Raw genomic sequence first — 24,133 nt, 5'->3', positions numbered from 1 at the left:
CAGGATGCCCAGCTCTGTCTTCGCTCTGGGCTCGCAGATTAAGTAGATACACCTAAAGTATTCAGATTCAAGTGAACTTTTCCTTCCTTTTTTCCTGGAAGGGAAAAGAGCGACTATTCTGGCCTCTGGATTTGTCTTCCTTGTGTTTGGGCCTATGTGGGAGAAGAGCTAACACCAGGCCTAGGTAGGCTTCTGTGATACAGACCAGGTCAGGTGATTCACAGGTGATAAGATCATGAATGGTGAAGGGCTTATTGGGCATAGATTTGGCATCGATCTGCAGAAAAGGACCTAGGGGTTACAGTGGACGAGAAGCTGGATATGAGTCAGCAGTGTGCCCTTGTTGCCAAGAAGGCCAATGGCATTTTGGGATGTATAAGTAGGGGCATAGCGAGCAGATCGAGGGACGTGATCGTTCCCCTCTATTCGACACTGGTGAGGCCTCATCTGGAGTACTGTGTCCAGTTTTGGGACCCACACTACAAGAAGGATGTGGATAAATTGGAGAGAGTCCAGCGAAGGGCAACAAAAATGATTAGGGGTCTAGAGCACATGACTTATGAGGAGAGGCTGAGGGAACTGGGATTGTTTAGTCTACGGAAGAGAAGAATGAGGGGGGATTTGATAGCTGCTTTCAACTACCTGAAAGGGGGTTCCAAAGAGGATGGCTCTAGACTGTTCTCAATGGTAGCAGATGACAGAACGAGGAGTAATGGTCTCAAGTTGCAGTGGGGGAGGTTTAGGTTGGATATTAGGAAAAACTTTTTCACTAGGAGGGTGGTGAAGCACTGGAATGGGTTCCCTAGGGAGGTAGTGGAATCTCCTTCCTTAGAGGTTTTGAAGGTCAGGCTTGACAAAGCCCTGGCTGGGATGATTTAGTTGGGGATTGGTCCTGTTTTGAGCAGGGGGTTGGACTAGACGACTGCCTGAGGTCCCTTCCAACCCTGATATTCTATGATTCCATGATTCTAAGTCTGAGGTTGTGGGGCTTGTCTGTTTCGGATTCACGTGAAGTAGTTATTCACACTAGATGGGATGTAGCTCTAGTAATCTCTGCGGGTCCCAGCTTGCAGTCCCACTCAGATCAGGATAGAGCATGGCATGCCAGTACCCAGAGGCTCTTTGGGTTCCACCTCCATATTAAATATAAGGGTGGCGTCAGCATGCTCCATTTCTGCAGTTTAAACACATCCCTTCGGCTCCCAGCAAGTTGATTTGTGTAGGGGTTGGAAGGATTTGCCCTTCTGCACTGGTCTCTGGGATCCCCATCCCCACTGATATTTTGTTCAGATCCCTGAGGGCCTGTGTCGGCTGTGCAGTGGTGCTGGGCCCTGCCTCACTGGAGCATGCTCAGTGGTGTTGGGTGTGAGCTCCCGCATGCTGACTTCTGGGGTTAATAACTTGTGCTACAGGAGGACAAAGCTGCCTGCTCCATGATCATGGCCCTAACAGGGTGGGATACAGTTCCCCCTGGTCCTGTTCAGTAGGAAACCTCCTCCCACTAACACCCCAAATGGACATGCGCCCTGTTTCCCTCCTCTGTAGGGCTGCAGCCTCAGAGCAGCCTGGGCTAGAAGGTCTGATGCTGTGCACGTGTTGGACCCAAACAGGGAGGCCCTGCAGGGGCAGAAGTGGGAGGCGGTTGAACTGGCCCCCCTGGCTGTGGGGAGAGGCAGCCAGGACTGAGAACATCAGTGCTCCCAAGCTGGAAGCAGCTGTGTCCATGGCAGTGTTTGTGGTATTAGGGAGAGTGAGCTGGAAAGGTGTGTGCCCAGCACAGAGGCCCGGGAGCACCTTGAACCTGGCACAGAGAGAGACAGAGGCCCCAGATTCCAGGCGGGTTGCTCTGCCCTCACAGCAGGGGAGGAGCTTTTATTGCCAGTGCAGTTCTTGCCCCTCCGCCACCTCCCCCCCAGGATGTGTGCAGGGATCAGGCCCTCATGCTGGGGGAGAAGGAGAGAGAGGCAGGATTTTAAGGTGGAATTCTCTGGGTTTGTGTTAAGGCGGCTAGGTGGTAGAGTCGCACAGATTCTTCTTGCTCCCCGAGGGAGCTTGCCGTTCTCCGAGCCTGGTCTGCAATAGCCTTTGGAGGCCGTCACCCACTGGTGCCGCTCCTCTGATGTGAGCGGCCGTGGCAGTGCTGGGGTAGGGCTCAGGCATTCTCATCACCTTGTCATCTGCTATTACTGTTAGGGAGGCAGCTTGTGGTTACAGCCCATGCCCAGTCCCTCCTCCATGGGTACACATGTACACACTGGCTGGGCCACCTCCAGGGGCTAGGTTCATGGAAGGACAGTGAGGAGAGTGAATCCTGTCTCTAACTGTTATTTCTGCCATTCTCATCCGAACGGAACGCCATTGAGCTCCTCTGAACGAGCAGACAGTCGCCCATGGCAAAGTCGGGCTGCAGAGCCCTGATGTGAGCACTCAGCAGCTTTCAAGAAAACCTAGAAGTGCTAGGTCATGACACACAGTCTTTCTGCTTTGAGTCCTGTTCATCCCTTGGCCGGCCGGCCTGACTCTCTCTTGCCTTTGGGTGATGGACAGGCTGGATTTTTGGATGCTGGTGGAATGAGCACAGCCCTCTGAAGAGAGGAATCAGATAGCACCATGCCCGTCCCTGCTCACTGCGTGCCAAGGGCGATGGTGTTTCATTCAGAGGCGCTGTGAAAGGCAAGACCCACGTGACTGACACAGAGCTGAGCTGAAATGTCTGCATGGGCTGATGAGCATGTGCACGCAGAGAAAGGGACCCGATTTGCACCCCCAGACATGTACCTTCCCCACCTCGCAGGCCTTGCATTGAGGGGCTTCTGGTTTTTAACCAGGGTGACAGCCTATAAACAGGCCACTGGTTTCCATCTTGATTGAAATGACAAGTGTTAGAGGCTGGGGACAATCTACCCAGGTGGAGCTGGCCTTTGGGTGAAGAGCCTTGAAAATGGAACCACAGTCAACTGGTCACTCGGGTTTAAAGGAACAAGTAGCTGGTCACCTATTCCGATGCAAGTGCCTGGGGGATCTGAAGCTGCTCCCCCCCCACCACACACAGACATTCATGGGGCAAGTGAGTCAGTGATGTTTGGAGTGTGTCCCAAAGAACTAGCGTACTGCCCTGCCCCAGCTTCTGGGGCTGGCCTTATGCGTAGGGATGTAGATTGGCTGTGTTTGAGATGGGTGGTAAAACACTGTTCTGTTGGCCCGGCATAAAACACTGTGACTGGCTGTGCCGGGGGCCGGGTTTCACTGCACATTGGGATTCTGTCCCGTGTCCGTCTGTCATTACCATCTCTTCCTCATTCACTGGCAGGTTGCTGTGTAGCATGACACCATCTCTGCCAAACCTCTCCTGTCCTCCTGGGGGCACTTCTCTCAGGGCATGGGTCTGGCCGTTCCTGTTGGGCTGCACTGCGAAAACTCTGTCAGGCCTTTTGCATCTCCTATCTCAGCTGCTACTACAGCCTGACACCCCACTTGTGTCCTTTGGGCCATTCAAAATGCTGTTGAGGTCAGCTGCGTGGCCCATTGCTAAGACCATGTTACCCTCTCTGAGCCCCTTCCCTCCTGGGTCTACCACATCAAATACAGGCTCCTTGTTCTCACCTTTGGCACCTTCACTCTGCCCTCTGGCATCTCCCATCCGCTCGGCTCTGTCATTGACACCAGCCTTCAAAACCTGTGTGTCAACTTCTCCCACTAGCAGCTTCACCCTGCCCTCCACCTGAAATGCCACCACCAACCCTACCCATCAATCTGCTCCTTTAGATCCTTCCTCCAGGCCCTCTTCTACTGCGCCAGCCACTGGAAACTGCCAGCTGGTAATTGCTAGTATAAACATTGACTCGAAACTAGGTAGGAATGCCCAGAGCTGGGCTGTGTAAGCACAAGCTCCTCTCACTGTCACCCCATGGTTGTTAAACACGCTCAGCGTGTCTTGTCTAAAGTGAGATTATAACCTCTTCAGGGCAGAGGGGACACATTTGTATAGAGCCCAGTACCCTGGGGCTCCGATCCTGATATTGCTGTGTCTGCAATCACCGTAGTAACAATAAAGAAGGATAGGCACAAATTTTCCTCATCCCTTTTTGATGATACTTCCCTTGTACTGCCCGATAAGTCGAGGAAAACTTTCTTGCATTCCCTCATGTTCAGACGTTGCCACAGAAAGTGTCTCTGCCTCAGTCTCTTTGGTGCACAATCATTTCTCACTGGGGTGGGACTGTGCTTTGTGTCTCCTAGTTTCCACCTCCACTTTGTGGTCACGGACTGTGTATCTGTCGTAGCTTTGCATGTTGCCCTGTACTGAGGTAACTGCGAGTGACGGGGCTGTGCGGGGATCTGTTGAGTGGATCACGTTCTCATGTAGACTCCTTTTCGGATCCTCTCGCTGTGCGGCAGAGGGAGTGTTTGCCGCTTTGGTTGAGGTGGCCCCAGGGTCTGAGTGCTCCTTCCTGATTGGCAGGGGGAATGGGCCTGGTTCTTCTCCACAGTCAGACTTGCCGGGGTTCCTGTGCACACGGCGTATTTGTCTGAGACTAAACTGTTGTGTTGTGCCATTGGGGTAATTGGATGGTAAAGCGGATCCCGAGGCTTAGATCCCAGACAGCTGCATGGGTTGGGTTGTGCTGTTGGAGGCTGTGTCTAGTGGCTTCTCTGTGGCACAGTTCACTTTAACCCTCTGCTCAGTGTGCTGGTACACGGATCATAGAACCATAGAATATCAGGGTTGGAAGGGACCTCAGGAGGTATCTAGTCCAACCCCCTGCTCAAAGCAGGACCAACCCCAACTAAATCATCCCAGCCAGGGCTTTGTCAAGCCTGACCTTAAAAACTTCTAAGGAAGGAGATTCCACCACCTCCCTAGGGAACCCGTTCCCGTGCTTCACCACCCTCCTAGTGAAAAAGTTTTTCCTAATATCCAACCTAAACCTCCCCCACTGCAACTTGAGACCATTACTCCTTGTCCTGTCATCTGCTATCACTGAGAATAGTCTAGATCCATCCTCTTTGGATCCACCTTTCAGGTAGTTAAAAGCAGCTATCAAATCCCCCCTCATTCTTCTCTTCCGTAGACTAAACAATCCCAGTTCCCTCAGCCTCTCCTCATAAGTCATGTGTTCCAGACCCCTAATCATTTTTGTTGCCCTTCGCTGGACTCTCTCCAATTTCTCCACATCCTTCTTGTAGTGTGGAGCCCAAAACTGGACACAGTACTCCCGATGAGGCCTCACCAATGTTGAACAGAGGGGAACGATCACGTCCCTCGATCTGCTGGCAATGCCCCTACTTATACACCCCAAAATGCCATTGGCCTTCTTGGCAACAAGGGCACCCTGTTGACTCATATCCAGCTTCTCGTCCACTGTCACCCCTAGGTCCTTCTCTGCAGAACTGCTGCCTAGCCATTCGGTCCCTAGTCTGTAGCCGTGCATGGGATTCTTCCATCCTAAGTGCAGGACTCTACACTTGTCCTTGTTGAACCTCATCAGATTTCTTTTGGCCCAATCCTCCAATTTGTCTAGGGCCCTCTGTATCCTATCCCTACCCTCCAGCGTATCTACCTCTTCTCCCAGTTTAGTGTCATCTGCAAACTTGCTGAGGGTGCAATCCACACCATCCTCCAGATCATTTATGAAGATATTGAACAAAACCGGCCCCAGGACTGACCCTTGGGGCACTCCACTTGAAACCGGCTGCCAACTAGACATGGAGCCATTGATCGCTACCCGTTGAGTCCGACAATCTAGCAAACTTTCTATCCACCTTATAGTCCATTCATCCAGTCCATACTTCTTTAGCTTGCTGGAAAGAATACTGTGGGAGACCATGTCAAAAGCTTTGCTAAAGTCAAGGAACAACACGTCCACTGCTTTCCCCTCATCCACAGAGCCAGTTATCTCGTCACAGAAGGCAATTAGATTAGTCAGGCACGACTTACCCTTGGTGAATCCATGCTGACTGTTCCTGATCACTTTAACAATCTAACGATTGCTCCCCTGGGTCCATTTTGTGGTTCTTTAAAGTTCAATCCCAGGTGCTAGACTGAGTCTCTGGCATTATTCAAGTCTTTAAAGCCAATCAAGATCTTCTCTAGTTCTTCACGTTAGCTAATGAGCCTCCTCGGGGTAATGATGTGGCTCGTTCCTCAAGGAGGTCTCCAGTCTGACCTGCCTGGATAAACCTGATGGGGGTGGTCAGTTCTGCCGACTATGGGGAGGCAGAAATGTATCCTTGGAAGGGGAGTTGGAGACAGAGAGACTCCGAGTAGTTCCTGCTCCAGTTTGATTCACAGTCTCTGCCCAAGTCCTGTTCACCTGGAACAGTGATGGCAACAGCTCCCACCAGGCTGCCCAAGGCAACGCCGTGTTCACACCAGTAGTTGGCTTCCTTCTCTGAGCTGTGTGCTCTGTCCTGCTCCTAGCACACTGCGCTGGTGCCCTGCCTGCACCCTGGGCAGCCCCTCAGACCTGAGGGAGACCATTGTTCTCAACAGGAAACACAGGCTCATTCCAATGGGCCCCAGGCATTTACTCCCTTTTGGCCAGCTGCTCTGCAACACAAAGGAGCATCTCAGACAGGTTCAGTGCCCCACAGGAGCCAGCCTCTCTGCCAGTCCATGTCGAGACAGAGTGCTTACTGTCCCCCTTAACCACTCTCCAGGTGCCCCAGCCTTGGGGGGCCTTTGTGCCGGGCCCTTCCCACGTAACACTTTCTATGGAGCGTTTCACCAGTCCAGAGCTTGCTTTGCCATGCACATGCCATGCACTGCTGCTGGCAATGGTGTCTCTCTAGTTGTTTGGGCATCTTGGCTTTTGGGTCTGGAGCAAAGAGTCAAACTGACCACATCTCAGGGCAGTGTCTGAGCAGGAGCCTTAGGGGCACTAAAGCTTTGTATGTCTTAACAAGGTGCATTGGTTTTTAAATTCAAGTACAGACCCCTGTGTGAACACTCCTCTATCAGGTTACAGTTGGTTTATATCATAAAATCATAGACTATCAGGGTTGGAAGGGACCTCAGGAGGTCATCTAGTCCAACCCCCTACTCAAAGCAGAACCAATCCCCAATTTTTGCCCCAGATCCCAAATGGCCCCCTGAAGAATTGAACTCGCAACCCTGGGTTTAGCAGGCCAGTGCTCAAACCACTGAGCTATTCCTCGCCCCCATCAATTTACCTTTATTTGGTAAGGATTGAACTAAGGCTCACTTGATATAGAAGAGGTTGAAATTGGTTTAATTGTGTTCACCAAGGGGTTCGAACCAGTTTAATTAAATCAGTTTTAAAACACACTGTTAGTTAAACCAGCGTAACTTGTAATACAGACAGCCTGAGAACGGAAGGGACAAGTAACTCCAGGCACAAGCTGACATGTGGGTACAGATAACCACCTGATACTGTCACATGGGTACCAGTAACAGGCATGGGTAGCCACATGGGCACACGCTGACACAAAGGTACAGGGAACTGTGCACTGTCTCATGCTGACACACATACACTGGTAACATGCACACAAGCTAATGTTTTAACTCTCCCTCCATCAATAGAGTCTCACTTCCGGGGCACCAGTTTTGGGCAGTCAGGAGACCGTGCACACACGTGACTTGATACAAAGTTCTTTAGGACATAAACTATACAGGTGCTGTGAAAGTGTACAGCCACAGGTACTGTACCTGTCAGAGCCAGCCAGGGAGTCCCATGAACCCGTGTCCTCAGGCTCCCAACTTAAAGGAATTAGAACGTCTCAGTTAGCATTAGAGAAGCAGGACACGTCTGGCCTTTTCACTTGGGAAGAGCCTTTCAAATGAAACCACCAGCAGTCCTTAGGCATGGAAGAAACAAGCAGCTGGTCTCCCATTCTGCAGCAGGTAGTTCAAGACCTAAAGCTGCCCTGCACAGACACTTACCCTGCCATCACGGGATGGGGCAGTTCCTGTTGGGCTTGCACAAGGCTGTTCATGGCTCAGTGCCGGTGAAATGTACAGATGACACAGAGATTGGTGGAGTGGTAAATAGTGATGAGGCAGGTCAGTTATAGTGCGTGAGCTGGATCACTTGGTAAGCTGGGCTCCCTGGAACAACATGAATGTGAAGACAGCCAAACGTAAGCCCCTTTATATAAATGGGAAATTAGATCTTATTTACAGGATGTGGGACTGTATCTTGGACACCTTTGACTTTGAAAAGGGTTTAAGGGTCATGATGGCTAACCAGCTGAGCAGGAGCTCCCTGTGCTATGCTGGGGCTGAGAGGGCTAGCATGATCACTGGATGGATAAACAGATGTCTGCCTATGGAGCAGAAGTACTGAACTGGTGCATGTTGGCATCCTTTTGTCTGCGAGAGACGGTGGGAATTGCAGCCTAGGATGTAGATGGTTTGCAGTGTCTCATGTGACTGAATAGGCCAATCCGAGATTTGCATGATCTTTGGCAGCTATTGCAAATGTCTGTATCTTGCCTGGGAGCTGCTTGCTTCCTACGAAGCAGAAGTAGGGGCAGGTGTTATTACCATTATAGACAGTATTGGCAAGGTCATTACTGGAATAGTGCCCAGTTCTGGTGTCCACATTTTAAAAAGGTTGTTGAAAACATGGAAAGGGTTCAGAAAAGAGCTGCAGAAGTTATTTGAGGTCTATTTGGCTTATGACAGGGAAGCTGAGGAGGTGACTTGACTACAGTCCATAAATATCTACACGTGAAGATTTCTGATAGTGAGGACTATCTAATTTAGCTGACAAAGGCAGAGTGAAATCCAATGGCTGAAAGAAAAGGAGTAATTGTGGCACCTTAGAGACGAACAAATTTATTTGAGCATAAGCTTTCATCTGTATGGTAACACCCATTGTTTCATGTTCTCTGTGTATATAAAATCTCCCCACTGTATTTTCCACTGAATGCATCCGATGAAGTGAGCTGTAGCTCACAAAAGCTTATGCTCAAATAAATTTGTTAGTCTCTAAGGTGCCACAAGTCCTCCTTTTCTTTTTACGGATACAGACTAACACGGCTGCTGCTCTGAATCCAATGGCTGGAAACTTAAACTAGACAAAATTCAGACTGAATAAGGTGCAAATGTTTACCATTGAGGGTAATTAACCATTGGCACAATTTACTAGGGGTGTGACTGATTCTCCATGCAGTCTTTAAATCAAGATTGTGTGTCTTTCTAAAAGATGCCCTAGGCTTGAGACAGGAATCACGTGGTGAAATTCTCTGGCCTGCATTATACAGGAGGGCAGACTAGACAATCATAACAGTCCTTTCTCGTATTACAATGTGTGACTCTGTGACCATTCCCCAAATCCTCAGGTTGGCTTTGTGCATGGTGGGATGATTACTGGGGCTGGCTGTGCTTGTGTTTGCTTCCATGACACTTTGTACTTGCTGTTCTTGATCTGCTGGCATGTTGCTCTGTAGCCTGCCACCATCTCTGTCAAATCTCTCCCTGTTCCCCTTGGGCAGGGCAGGGGAGGGACAGAACAGCCGTATAAATTCAGGACTTTATACTCCCCTGAATCCTCAGCGGATCCCCCATTGGCATGAGTGTCACAGAGATCAAGGGGAGGATACAGCTTTGTGCTGGAACTCACCTTTGTTTTTTTCTTCAGTGTCTGCACCATGCTCAAAACGAAAAGGAGGACTTGTGGCACCTTAGAGGCTAACAAATTTATTTGAGCATAAGCTTTCGTGAGCTACAGCTCACTTCATCAGATGCATTCAGTGGAAAATACAGTGGGGAGATTTTATATACACAGAGAACATGAAACAATGGGTGTTACCATACACACTGTAACAAGAGTGACCAGGAAAGGTGAGCTATTGCCAGCAGGAGAGCGGGGGTGGGGTGGGAGGGGGAACCTTTTGTAGTGATAATCAAGGTGGGCCATTTCCAGCAGTTGACAAGAACATGTGAGGAACAGTGCGGGGGGGAATAGTTTTACTTTGTGTAATGACACATCCACTCCCAGTCTTTATTCAAGCCTAAGCTAATGGTGTCCAGTTTGCAAATTAATTCCAATTCAGCAGTCTCTCGTTGGAGTCTTTGAAGTTTTTTTGTTGAAGTATTGCCACTTTTAGGTCTGTAATCGAGTGACCAGAGAGACTGAAGTGTTCTCCAAGTGGTTTTTGAATGTTATAATTCTTGACGTCTGATTTGTGTCCATTTATTCTTGTACGTAGAGACTGTCCGGTTTGGCCAATGTACATGGCAGAGGGGCATTGCTGGCCCATGATGGCATCTATCACATTGGTAGATGTGCAGGTGAACGAGTCTCTAATAGTGTGGCTGATGTGATTGGGCCCTATGATGGTGTCCCCTGAATAGATCTGTGGACACAGTTGGCAACGGGCTTTGTTGCAAGGATAGGTTCCTGGGTTAGTGGTTCTGTTGTGTGGAGTGTGGTTGCTGGTGAGTATTTGCTTCAGGTTGGGGGGCTGTCTGTAAGCGAGGACTGGCCTGTCTCCCAAGATCTGTGAGAGTGATGGGTCGCCCTTCAGGATAGGTTGTAGATCCTTGATGATGCGTTGGAGAGGTTTTAGTTGGGGGCTGAAGGTGACGGCTAGTGGCGTTCTGTTATTTTCTCTGTTGGGCCTGTCCTGTAGTAGGTAACTTCTGGGTACTCTCCTGTACCATGCTCAGCATCTGCTCCCATTTGGGCCACTGCTACCTCTTCTCTTTGTCTCTGTTCCTTCCCATTCCCTTCTCTTTTCCGCTGCTATCTAGCGAGTACTGATATGGCCCCGTCACTGGGGTATCTGAGAACCTCACAGCCTGTAAGGACTTTGTCCTCGCAGCCCCGCCAGGAGTCAGGGCAACTGGAGAACTGAGACACAGAGTGACTGAGTGACTTGCCAAGGTCACATAGAAAGTCTTTGGTGGAGCAAGGGATTGTACATGGTTCTCCTAAGTGCCAGGACAGTGCTCTAACCACTAGACCACCCTTCCTCTCGTCTCTCTGTCTCTGCAGGTCTCCTCTGTTCTTCCCTCTACATTTCCTTCTCTGCAGCACCTCACAGTTCCCATTCCCCGAGGGCTGCACTCCTTTCCCCTTCCCTGTTACATCCGCTAAAATGATCAACTGTGGAGCAGTTAATGTTGACACTCAAGTGTCTTCCTTTGGAGCTGATGTCCTCGGGAGAGCAAGAGCAGATAGGGGAGTTCCACCTGTTTCAGGCGGTCTGCAGACTCAGGCAGATACCGTGCTAGTTCACATTTGGAAGGTTATCTCTGCAGCCACAAGGGGTAGAAACTGGTTTTTAAATGAAAGCTGAGATTCTCTTCAAGCTGGGAGTGTGATGCAGGCCACATAAATACACCATGCAGGCTGGATTCGACCCACAGGACATACGTTTGAAACCCCTGCCTAGGGGAACATCTCTGAGATCTGGCTTTTTCTGTTCATCTACACCACTAAAACTCTCATCCAGGCCCTTTTTATCTCCTACCTCACAACTGTAGCCAACTTCCCTGTAGTTTTCCTGATACCCACTTCACCCCACTCCTCATAATCATTCAGAATGCTGCCACAGAGATCATAAGAACAGCCACACTGGGTCAGACCAATGGTCCATCTAGCCCGGAGTCCTGTCTTCCGAGAATGGCCAGTGCCAGGTGCCCCAGAGGGAATGAACAGAACAGGGAATCATCAAGTGATCCATCCCCTGTCGACCATTCCCAGCTTCCAGCAAACAGAGGCTAGGGACACTTCAGAGCATGGTTTTGCATCTCTGCCCATCCTGGCTAATAGCCATTGATGGACCTATCCGCAATGAAGTTATCTAGCTCTTTTTTGAATGCTGTTATAGTCTTGGCCTTCATATCATCCTCTGGCAAAGAGTTCCACAGGTTACTTGTACGCTGTGTGAAGAAATACTTCATTGTGTTTGTTTTAAACCTGCTGCCTAGTAATTTCATTTGGTGACCCCTAGTTCTTGTGTTATGAGAACTTCCTTATTTACTTTCTCCACACTAGTTATGATTTTATAGACCTCTATCATATCCCCCTTTAGTCATCTCTTTTCCAAGCTGAAAAGTCCCAGTCTTATTAATCTCTCCTCATATGGAAGCTGTTCCATACGCCTAATCATTTTTGTTGCCTTTTTCTGTACATTTTCCAATTCCAGTATATCTTTTTTGAGATGGGGCGACCACATCTGCACACAGTATTCAAGCTGTGGGTGTACCATGGATTTATACTGAGGCAATATGATATTTCCTGTCTTCTTATCTATCCCTTTCCTAATGATTCCCAACATTCTGTTCGCTTTTTTGACTGCCGCTGCACATTGAGTGGATGTTTTCAGAGAACTATCCACAATCACTTGCCCCATAACCTCAGCTGTGCAGAACACAATGCCATCCACAGCCTCAGAAACAACTCTGACATCATAATCAAAAAGGCTGACAAAGGAGGTGCTGTCGTCATCATGAATAGGTCGGAATATGAACAAGAGGCTGCTAGGCAGCTCTCCAACACCACTTTCTACAAGCCATTACCCTCTGATCCCACTGAGAGTTACCAAAAGAAACTAGGTTTCAGAGTAGCAGCTGTGTTAGTCTGTATTTGCAAAAAGAAAAGGAGTACTTGTGGCACCTGAGAGACTAACAAATTTATTGGAGCATAAGCTTTCGTGAGCTACAGCTCACTTCATCGGATGCATCCGATGAAGTGAGCTGTAGCTCACGAAAGCTTATGCTCCAATAAATTTGTTAGTCTCTCAGGTGCCACAAGTACTCCTTTTCTTTTTGCAAAAGAAAGTACACCATCTGCTCAAGAAACTCCCTGAAAAAGCACAAGAACATATCCGCACAGACACACGCCTAGAACTCCGACCTGGGGTATTCTATCTGCTACCCAAGATCCATAAACCTGGAAATCCTGGACGCCCCATCATCTCAGACATTGGCACCCTGACAGCAGGATTGTCTGGCTATGTAGACTCCCTCCTCAGGCCCTATGCTACCATCACTCCCAGCTATCTTCGAGACACCACTGACTTCCTGAGGAAACTACAATCCATAGGTGATCTTCCTGAAAACACCATCCTAGCCACTATGGATGTAGAAGCCCTTCACACCAACATTCCACACAAAGATGGACTACAAGCCATCAGGAACAGTATCCCTGATAATGTCACAGCAAACCTGGTGGCTGAACTTTGTGACTTTGTCCTCACCCATAACTATTTCACATTCGGGGACAATGTATACCTTCAAATCAGCGGCACTGCTATGGGTACCCGCATGGCCCCACAGTATGCCAACATTTTTACGGCTGACTTAGAACAATGCTTCCTCGGCTCTCGTCCCCTAATGCCCCTACTCTACTTGCGCTACACTGATGACATCTTCATCATCTGGACCCATGGAAAAGAAGCGCTTGAGGAATTCCACCATGATTTCAACAACTTCCATCCCACCATCAACCTCAGCCTGGACCAGTCCACACAAGAGATCCACTTCCTGGACACTACGGTGCTAATAAGCTATGGTCACATAAACACCACCCTATACTGGAAACCTACTGACCACTATTCCTACCTACATGCCTCCAGCTTTCATAGAATCATAGAATATCAGGGTTGGAAGGGACCCCAGAAGGTCATCTAGTCCAACCCCCTGCTCGAAGCAGGACCAATTCCCAGTTAAATCATCCCAGCCAGGGCTTTGTCAAGCCTGACCTTAAAAACCTCTAAGGAAGGAGATTCCACCATCTCCCTAGGTAACGCATTCCAGTGTTTCACCACCCTCCTAGTGAAAAAGTTTTTCTTAATATCCAATCTAAACCTCCCCCATTGCAACTTGAGACCATTACTCCTCGTTCTGTCATCTGCTACCATTGAGAACAGTCTAGAGCCATCCTCTTTGGAACCCCCTTTCAGGTAGTTGAAAGCAGCTATCAAATCCCCCCTCATTCTTCTCTTCTGCAGACTAAACAATCCCAGCTCCCTCAGCCTCTCCTCATAAGTCATGTGCTCTAGACCCCTAATCATTTTTCTTGCCCTTCGCTGGACTCTCTCCAATTTATCCACATCCTTCTTGTAGTGTGGGTCCCAAAACTGGACACAGTACTCCAGATGAGGCCTCACCAGTGTCGAATAGAGGGGAACGATCACGTCCCTCGATCTGCTCGCTATGCCCCTACTTATACATCCCAAAATGCCATTGGCCTTCTTGGCAACAAGGGCACACTGCTGACTCATATCCAGCTTCTCGTCCACTGTCACCCCTAGGTCCTTTTCCGCAGAACTGCTGCCTAGCCATTCGGTCCCTAGTCTGTAGCGGTGCATTGGATTCTTCCATCCTAAATGTAGGACCCTGCACTTATCCTTTCATCCAGACCACACCACACCACACGATCCATTGTCTACAGCCAAGCTCTACGATACAACCGCATTTGCTCCAACCCTTCAGACAGAGACAAACACCTACAAGATCTCTATCAAGCATTCTTACAACTATAATACCCACCTGCTGAAGTGAAGAAACAGATTGACAGAGCCAGAAGAGTTCCCAGAAGTCACCTACTACAGGACAGGCCCAACAAAGAAAACAACAGAACGCCACTAGCCATCACCTTCAGCCCCCAACTAAAACCTCTCCAGTGCATCATCAAGGATCTACAACCTATCCTGAAGGACGACCCATCACTCTCACAAATCTTGGGAGACAGGCCAGTCCTTGCTACCCCCCAACCTGAAGCAAATACTCACCAGCAGCCACACACCACACAACAGAACCACTAACCCAGGAACCTATCCTTGCAACAAAGCCCGTTGCCAACTGTGTCCACAGATCTATTCAGGGGACACCATCATAGGGCCTAATCACATCAGCCACACTATCAGAGGCTCATTCACCTGCACATCTACCAATGTGATCTATGCCATCATGGGCCAGCAATGCCCCTCTGCCATGTACATTGGCCAAACTGGACAGTCTCTACATAAAAGAATAAATGGACACAAATCAGACGTCAAGAATTATAACATTCAAAAACCACTTGGAGAACACTTCAATCTCTTTGGTCACTCGATTACAGACCTAAAAGTGGCGATTCTTCAACAAAAAAACTTCAAAAAAGACTCCAACGAGAGACTGCTGAATTGGAATTAATTTGCAAACTGGACACCATTAACTTAGGCTTGAATAAAGACTGGGAGTGGATGGGTCATTACACAAAGTAAAATTATTTCCCCATGTTTATTCTCCCCCTGCACTGTTCCTCACATGTTCTTGTCAACTGCTGGAAATGGCCCACCTTGATTATCACTACAAAAGGTTCCCCCTCCCACCCCACCCCCGCTCTCCTGCTGGTAATAGCTCACCTTTCCTGGTCACTCTTGTTACAGTCTGGATGGTAACACCCATTGTTTCATGTTCTCTGTGTATATAAAATCTCCCCACTGTATTTTCCACTGAATGCATCCGATGAAGTGAGCTGTAGCTCACGAAAGCTTATGCTGTAATAAATTGGCTAGTCTCTAAGGAGCCACAAGTCCTCCTGTTCTTTTTACGGATACAGACTAACACGGCTGCTACTCTGAAACCTTTCTTGAGTGGTAACAGTTAATTTAGACCCCATCATTTCATATGTATAGTTGGGATTATGCTTTCCAATGTGCATTACTTTGCATTTATCAACACTGAATTTCATCTGCCATTTTGTTGCCCAGTCACCCAGTTTTGTGAGATTCTTTTGTTGCTCTTCGCAGTCTGCCTGGGACTTAACTACAGTAACGCCTCACTTCACGTCCTCCTGGTTAACGTTTCACTATTAGGTTGCTGACCAGTGAGAGAACATACTCCTTTAAAGTCCTGCAGTGTTCCCTTATAACGTTGTTTGGCTCCCTCCGCTCTGCCTGCCCGGTGCTCCTGCTGGGGACCGGGTCAGGATACGGGGACTTGCCCTACTTCGCCCACCAGGCGTTCCAGCCGGGAAGTGGGCAACCCCCGCACCCTGACCCTGCTCCTCGGTTGGAATGCTGGGCAGAGCGGGGCAAGCCCCTGCGCCCGCGTCCCCAGCAGGAGCACCAGATGGGCTGAATGGGGCAAGCCACCACCCCCCCACACCCTGCTCCCCAGCAGGAGCCCCGGGTGGGTGGAACAGGGCAAGCCCCCGCGGCCTCACCAGGCTCCCCAGCAGGAGCCCTGGGCGGCCGGAATGAGGCAAGTCCCTGGGCCCCTGCCCGCTCCCCGGCAGGAGCCCTGGGTGGGCAGAACAGGGCAAGCCCCTGTGCCCTGACCCCACGACACCCCTGCCTCAGCCAAGAATCACAATCATAATTGGTGAATACAGTATTAAATTGTTCGTTTAAAATTCTTTAAAATATATGCTGTATATGTATATAATGTCTTCGGCAAAAAAAAAATTCCCTGGAACCTAAACCCCCCCCTCCCCATTTACATTAATTCTTATGGGGAAATTGGATTTGATTAACATCCTTTCGCCTAAACTTGAATTTTTCAAGAACATAACTAGGACGTTAAGTGAGGAGTTACTGTATCTTGGGTAGTTTTGTATCATCTGCAAATTTTGCCATCTCACTGGTTACCCCTTTTTCCAGATCATTTCTGAATATGTTGAATAGGACCGGTTCCAGTATGGACCCCTGGGGGACACCACTATTTACCGCTCTCCATTCTGAAAATGGACCATTTATTTCTAACTTTTGTTTCCCAACTTTTAACCAATTACTGATCCATGAGAAGACCTTCCTTCTTATCCCATGACTCCTTACTTTGCTTAAGAGCCTTTGGTGAAGGACTTTGTCAAAGACTTTCTGAAAATCTAAGTACACTATATCCACTGGTCTGTCCACATACTTGTTGACCCCCTCAAAGAATTCTAGTAGATTGCTGAGACATGATTTCCCTTTACAAAAACCATGTTGACTCTTCCCCAACATATCATGTTCATCTCTGTGTCTGATAATTCTGTTCTTTACTGTAGTTTCAACCAATGTGCCCAGCACTGAAGTTAGGCTTACTGGCCTGTAATTCCGGGGTCACCTCTGGAGCCTCTTTTAAAAATTGGTGTCACATTAGCTATCCTCCGGTCATTGGGTACAGAAGCTGATTTAAATGAGAGATTACAGACTAGTTAGTAGTTCTGAAATTTCACATTTGAGTTCCTTCAGAACTCTTGGGTGATGCCACCTGGTCCTGGTGACTTATTACTATGTAGTTTATCAGTTTGTTCGAAAACCTCCTCTAATGACACCTCATCTTCCTAGCCTCTTACTTTCACCAGGTCACTTTCCATTTTGGGTCCCCGCACTGGCTTCCCCTCCTCCATGGCATCAAATGCAACCCTCCACAATTATGCTTCAACCTGCATAGTTCTTGTCACCCATTCCCTCTCCCCCCACCTGCTCCACCAACGATGCCCACCTCCATTATCTGTTTGTCAGCCTCACCCATGGGTGCTTCATTTTTTTCTCCAGACTGTCCCTGTGCTTGAAACCCCTGCCTTGAACTAATCTGTAAGGACACTGCACTGTCTCCCTGCAAATCCTTCCTGAAGTAGCTGTTCTACCACAATGCCGATAGGAAATTGTAGCTGATAGCAGCTAGCTGGGGGCAGCAGACCCTAACAAGAGCAAAGTGTTATATTCATGTTGAATGACTTGAAGCCAGGTGAATTATGCCCATAGCTTATCTGTGTAACCATATGCTCCTATCATTGTCACCCTCCTCCCTCCCTTCATTGGACTGTTACATCCCGTTTTACCTCGTCTTGAATTGGACTGTAGGCTCATCGGGGCACCGACAGCATCTACACCTGGGTGTGTGCAGTGCCCCGCACAGTGGTGCCCTGATTCTGACTGGGGCCTCTGGGTGCTAATGAGATGTAACAAGGAAAATAACATGGGTTGCCCAGAGTTTCCCTCCTCCCTTTTTCAGGTGGGGAAATCACTTCCTGGCACTCCCTCGTGTTTCAGACATTGCAGCGCAGTGTCTGGCTCTGATATATTTACTCTGGGGCTGGAGGTGTCCTTTCCGGCTCATGGAGGCATACCTGCGCTAGCTCTGATTGAGGTAGAGCACGAACAATGGAGGGTAGCCAAGATGCCTTGAGAGGCCGGACGGGCTGGGGTCTGGGACAGGATTGTACGTGGACTGGCTAGCCGGTGCGGCCACTCGCACTGTCACAGCATCCGTTGTTAGCGTTAGCGTGCTAGCTCCATCCGGGTACGTCTGCCCAAGCTGGAAATTACCCCTCCAGTTCCACGGCAACCATCTCCTCTAGTTGCACAATCGCTCCGCTCTGGGGTGGGACTGTGCTTTGTGTCTCCTAGTTTCCGCCTCCACTTTGTGGTCACGGTCCAGCTGCTCTGCAACACGTGTCTGTCGTAGCTTTACGCGTTGTCCTGTACTGAGGTAACTGTGAGTAATGGGGCTGTGCGGGGATCTGTCGAGTGGATCACGTTCTCATGTAGACTCCTTTTCGGATCCTCTCGCTGTGCGGCAGAGGGAGGGTTTGCTGCTTTGGTTGAGCTGGCACCAGGGTCTGAGTGCTCCTTTCTGATTGGCAGGGGGAATGGGCCTGGTTCTTCTCCACAGCCAGCCTTGCCAGGGTTCCTGGTGCACCCAGCGTATTTGTTTGAGACTGAACAGTTGGGTTTTGTCCCACTGGTGTAATTGGCTGTTAAAGTGGATCCCGAGACAAATCCCAGACAGCTGCATGGGTGGGGTTGTGCTGTCGGAGGCTGTGTCTAGCTAGTGGTTTCGCTGTGGCACAGTTTACTTTAACCCTCTGGCTTTGCGGGGGCAGAAATGTATCCTTGGAAGGGGAGTTGGAGACAGAGACTCCGGGTAGTTCCTGCTCCAGTTTGATTCACAATCTCTGCCCAAGTCCTGTTCACCTGGAACAGTGATGGCAACAGCTCCCACCAGGCTGCCCAAGGCAACGCCGTGTTCACACCAGTAGCTGGCTTCCTTCTCTGAGCTGTGTGCTCTGTCCTGCTCCTAGCACACTGCGTTGGTGCCCTGCCTGCACCCTGGGCAGCCCCTCAGCCCAAAATGATCCACCACCTTCCTTCATAGAATCATAGAATATCAGGGTTAGAAGGGACCTCAGGAGGTCATCTAGTCCCACCCCCTGCTCAAAGCAGGACCAATCCCCAACTAAATCATCCCAGCCAGGGCTCTGTCACGCCTGACCTTAAAAACTTCTAAGGAAGGAGATTCCACCACTTCCCTAGGTAATGCATTCCAGTGTTTCACCACCCTCCTAGTGAAAAAGTTTTTCCTAATATCCAACCTAAACCTCCCCCACTGCAACTTGAGACCATTACTCCTTGTTCTGTCATCAGCTACCACTGAGAACAGTCTAGATCCATCCTCTCTGGAACCCCCTTTCGGCTAGTTGAAAGCAGCTATCAAATCCCCCCTCACTCTTCTCTTCTGCAGACTAAACAATCCCAGTTCCCTCAGCCTCTCCTCATAAGTCATGTGTTCCAGTCCCCTAATCATTTTTGTTGCCCTCCGCTGGACTCTCTCCAATTTATCCACATCCTTGTACTGTGGGGCCCAAAACTGGACACAGTACTCCAGATGAGGCCTCACCAATGTCGAATAGAGGGGAACGATCACGTCCCTCGATCTGCTCTCTATGCCCCTACTTATACATCCCAAAATGCCATTGGCCTTCTTGGCAACAAGGGCACACTGCTGACTCATATCCAGCTTCTCGTCCACTGTAACCCCTAGGTCCTTTTCCGCAGAACTGCTGCCTAGCCATCCGGTCCCTAGTCTGTAGCGGTGCATTGGGTTCTTCCGTCCTAAGTGCAGGACCCTGCACTTATCCTTATTGAACCTCATCATGTTTCTTTTGGCCCAATCCTCCAATTTGTCTAGGTCCCTCTGTATCCTATCCCTGCCCTCCAGCGTATCTACCACTCCTCCCAGTTTAGTATCATCCGCAAATTTGCTGAGAGTGCAATCCACACCATCCTCCAGATCATTTATGAAGATATTGAACAAAACTGGCCCCAGGACCGACCCCTGGGGCACTCCACTTGACACCGGCTGCCAACTAGACATGGAGCCATTGATCACGACCCGTTGAGCCTGACAATCTAGCCAAATTTCTACCCACCTTATAGTGCATTCATCCAGCCCATACTTGCCCGAGCAATATTTTTATACTCTTCCCTGGTCATTTGTCCAATCTTCCACTTCTTGTAAGCTTCTTTTTTGTGTTTAAGATCAGCAAGGATTTCACTGTTAAGCCAAGCTGGTCGCCTGCCATATTTACTATTCTTTCTACACATCGGGATGGTTTGTCCCTGTAACCTCAATAAGGATTCTTTAAAATACAACCAGCTCTCCTGGACTCCTTTCCCCCTCATGTTATTCTCTCAGGGGATCCTGCCCATCAGTTCCCTGAGGGAGTCAAAGTCTGCTTTTCTGAAGTCCAGGGTCCGTATTCTGCTGCTCTCCTTTCTTCCCTGTGTCAGGATCCTGAACTCGACCATCTCATGGTCACTGCCTCCCAGGTTCCCATCCACTTTTGCTTCCCCTACTAATTCTTCTCGGTTTGTGAGCAGCAGGTCAAGAAGAGCTCTGCCCCTAGTTGGTTCCTCCAGCACTTGCACCGGGAAATTGTCCCCTACACTTTCCAAAACTTCCTGGATTGTCTGTGCACTGCTGTACTGCTCTCCCAGCAGATATCAGGGTGATTGAAGTCTCCCATAAGAACCAGGGCCTGCGATCTAGTAACTTCCATTAGTTGCCGGAAGAAAGCCTCGTCCACCTCATCCCCCTGGTCCGGTGGTCTATAGCAGACTCCCACCACAACATCACCCTTGTTGCTCATGCTTCTAAACTTAATGCAGAGACACTCAGGTTTTTCTGCAGTTTCATAGAATATCAGGGTTGGAAGGGACCTCAGGAGGTCATCTAGTCCAACCCCCTGCTCAAAGCAGGACCAATCCCCAATTAAATCATCCCAGCCAGGGCTTTGTCAAGCCTGACCTTAAAAACTTCTAAGGAAGGAGATTCTACCACCTCCCTAGGTAACGCATTCCAGTGTTTCACCACCCTCCTAGTGAAAAAGTTTTTCCTAATATCCAACCTAAACCTCCCCCACTGCAACTTCAGACCATTACTCCTTGTCCTGTCCTCTTCTACCACTGAGAATAGTCTAGAACCATCCTCTTTGGAACCACCTCTCAGGTAGTTGAAAGCAGCTATCAAATCCCCCCTCATTCTTCTTTTCTGCAGGCTAAACAATCCCAGTTCCCTCAGCCTCTCCTCATAAGTCATGTGTTCCAGACCCCTAATCATTTTTGTTGCCCTTCGCTGGACTCTCTCCAATTTATCCACATCCTTCTTGTACTGTGGGGCCCAAAACTGGACACAGTACTCCAGATGAGGCCTCACCAATGTCGAATAGAGGGGAACGATCACGTCCCTCGATCTGCTGGCTATGCCCCTACTTATACATCCCAAAATGCCATTGGCCTTCTTGGCAACAAGGGCACACTGCTGACTCATATCCAGCTTCTCGTCCACTGTAACCCCTAGGTCCTTTTCCGCAGAACTGCTGCCTAGCCATTCGGTCCCTAGTCTGTAGCTGTGCATTGGGTTCTTCCGTCCTAAGTGCAGGACCCTGCACTTATCCTTATTGAACCTCATCAGGTTTCTTTTGGCCCAATCCTCCAATTTGTCTAGGTCCCTCTGTATCCTATACTGGAGCTCTGAGCAGTCATACTGCTCCCTTACATATAGTGCAACTCCCCCACCTTTTCTGCCCTGCCTGTTCTTCCTGAACAGTTTATATCCACCCATGACAGTACTCCAGTCATGGGAGTTATCCCACCAAGTCTCTGTTATTCCAGTCACATCATAATTCCTTGACTGTGCCAGGACTTCCAGTTCTTCCTGCTTGTTTCCCGGGCTTCTTGCATTTCACTGACCTTTGAGCTCCGACTCCTGCTCCCTGCACTTTTTGACTGTGTGTGCAAGAGAGAAATGGACAGTTGTACAAAGAGGTCTGTCCCCTTGTGGAAAGCTCGGCTCTGCACGCTAACGTCCTGGAACCAGTGTACAAAGGACTTTAACTGGTCAAAGCAGACTAGGCTCAGCAGCACTAAGAATTGGCTCAGAACAGTCACAGTCTGACCCGGAGCAGTGCCAGTGTGTAAGTACACAAGCTGCACTGGTTCAACTAGTCTTCCTCCTCCTATCCCAGAGTATAGCGGTGGCCTTTGAAAATCTCCCCGAATCCTTCTGGGGGCTGTGCTGGGACTGTACCCATTGGTCATTGCAACTGAAACGGTTGAGAACTCTGTCTCTGGAGTGGATGCTGGGCACAAGCGTGTGGGTTCTCACCGTGGTTTACTGTGACTAGTGGTTCAGTCTTCTACTATAGGCACGGTTGGTGCATTGTGGCGTCCCGACTCTCACCTGTTGACCTCTCAGCTCACAGGCACACAGCTGCACCACTGCGCCAGGATTGTTCTCAGGACTAACACAGGTGCATTGCCCGCGGCTCTGTGCATTTGCCCCCTTTTGTCCAGCTGCCCTGCAACACAAAGATTCAGTGTCCTGCAGCAGCCAGCTTCTCTGCCAGTCCGCATCCAAACAAAAGAGAGGGCTTACCCCACACTGTCCCCTTAACCACTGCCCCAGTGCAGCAGGTGTAACCAGCCTTGGGGGGCCTTTGGGCAAGGCCCTCTCCATTTAACCCTTTCCATGGAGTTTCACCAATCCATAGTCTGCATTTCATGGCTAGCTTTGCAGTGGCAGGAGTGCTCTCCTATTGGGGATGCTGCAGACAAGCTTGCAGCTGCTGACACAGGTGCCTCTCAGATATGTGGCTGCAGAGCGTCTTGGTTTGAGTTTGGAGCAGAGTGTCCATTTGCCCACATCTCAGGGAAGTGTCTGAGCTGGAGCTTTAGGGTAAAATAACAGTTGAAAGGCTTCCTGGAGGTGGTAAAGTTCAGGGCTGTTTCAGCATCACATTTGCTGTGGTATCAGAGCCACATGATTACCTGACTGAACTGCGTACACACACAGATGCACAGCAACAGGTAACACACGATGCAAACACACAGCAATCGGTAACATATACATAGGTATTGTAGGAACAGTACGACAGTGCAACAGACACCTAGGGAGGTTGTAGAAGTTCCTTCCCTGAAGGTTTTCAAAAGGAAGCTAGAGCCGTCTGCCTGGGATGGTTTAGACACATCAAATCCTGTGTCTTGGCTTGGGGCTTAGGCTTGATGACCCTTGCGGTCCCTTCTAACCCTCTGGTTCTATGACACCAGCATGGGTAGCACATGTTGACACAGAAGTGACTGGGTGCAAGCATAGGCATATGTTCTCATGCCAGCACGTTCACCCCCTTTCCCTCTCCCACTGGGCTCTTTTGGGCTGGGAGGGGTGAGAGCAAACATATGTGCACATGGGTACACACACACACACACACACACACAGTAGCCTGCATTACATTTGATTGTATCTGAGACAGTGGTGAAGAATCAGGCTACCTGGCGCTGGTGGCCAGACAGGAGAGACCAGGGCGAGCCATGCTCAGCTGTGTCCTCTGTTCTGACTGTACCGTTGCACTTGAACACAGTCCAGTTACGTAGCGTAGACCAGCTTTCATGCCCCAGTAATGCTGTAACATTTCTCTAGCATCTTCCCTAGGAGGATCTGGACCCCTTAACAGCCCCTCCTGTGAGGTGTGCTTGGTGAGTACTGTCCCCATTTGAGATGGGAAACCCGAGCCAGAGTGTGGTTCAGAGACTTGCCCCCGTGGTCACGCAGGGAGTCAGGGGAAGAGCTGAGAACAGAACCCAGCAGTTCTAACCTCCAGTCCCATCCTGTAGCACTTGCAGGCCGTTGTCTCCCACCAGCCAGTGCTTTTGGTAGTCTCCAACCATGAAGTGAGGCGCAGCTCACGAAAGCTTATGCTCAAACGAATTGGTTAGTCGCTAAGGTGCCAGAAGTCCCCCTTTTCTTTTTGCGGATAGAGACTAATGCGCCTGCTACTCTGAATCCTGCAGCCGTGCTGTGTCACTACTCGCGTGTGTCCTTTGTGAGCTGTTGGCTTATTGTTGTTTGCAGGAGGGGTAGTTACATGGCTGAGAAGCGGTTCCCCTTAGCCGCCCGTGTCCCCCG

At 49.5% G+C, this 24,133-nt stretch overlaps 1 protein-coding gene and 1 long non-coding RNA gene across 7 annotated transcripts in view; one reads left to right on the top strand and one right to left on the bottom strand.

Annotated features, from left to right (window-relative positions):
* The window catches only part of LOC141984332 (uncharacterized), a 43,082-nt gene extending 22,989 nt beyond the window's left edge, over nucleotides 1–20,093 (bottom strand). Inside the window, exons 1-3 of one of the 2 annotated variants that reach the window (XR_012638717.1) lie at nucleotides 18,018–20,093; nucleotides 7,904–8,068; nucleotides 5,552–6,545 (exon numbers count right to left, since the gene is read on the bottom strand). This is a non-coding gene — a long non-coding RNA (uncharacterized LOC141984332). Of the gene's footprint in view, nucleotides 1–5,551; nucleotides 6,546–7,903; nucleotides 8,069–18,017 lie in introns of those variants that run through there. The other variant, XR_012638716.1, reaches the window with a different exon arrangement.
* Nucleotides 1–24,133, top strand: part of DNMT3A (DNA methyltransferase 3 alpha) — a 231,598-nt gene that overhangs the window by 134,115 nt on the left and 73,350 nt on the right. The gene's annotated exons all lie outside the window — the stretch shown is intronic.

The sequence above is a fragment of the Natator depressus genome, chromosome 3 (assembly GCF_965152275.1).
Source record: "Natator depressus isolate rNatDep1 chromosome 3, rNatDep2.hap1, whole genome shotgun sequence".
In the NCBI taxonomy this organism is placed as follows: Eukaryota; Metazoa; Chordata; order Testudines; family Cheloniidae; genus Natator; species Natator depressus.
Note: the sequence above shows the minus strand (reverse complement) of the source record. Positions and strands in the feature narration are given on the sequence as shown.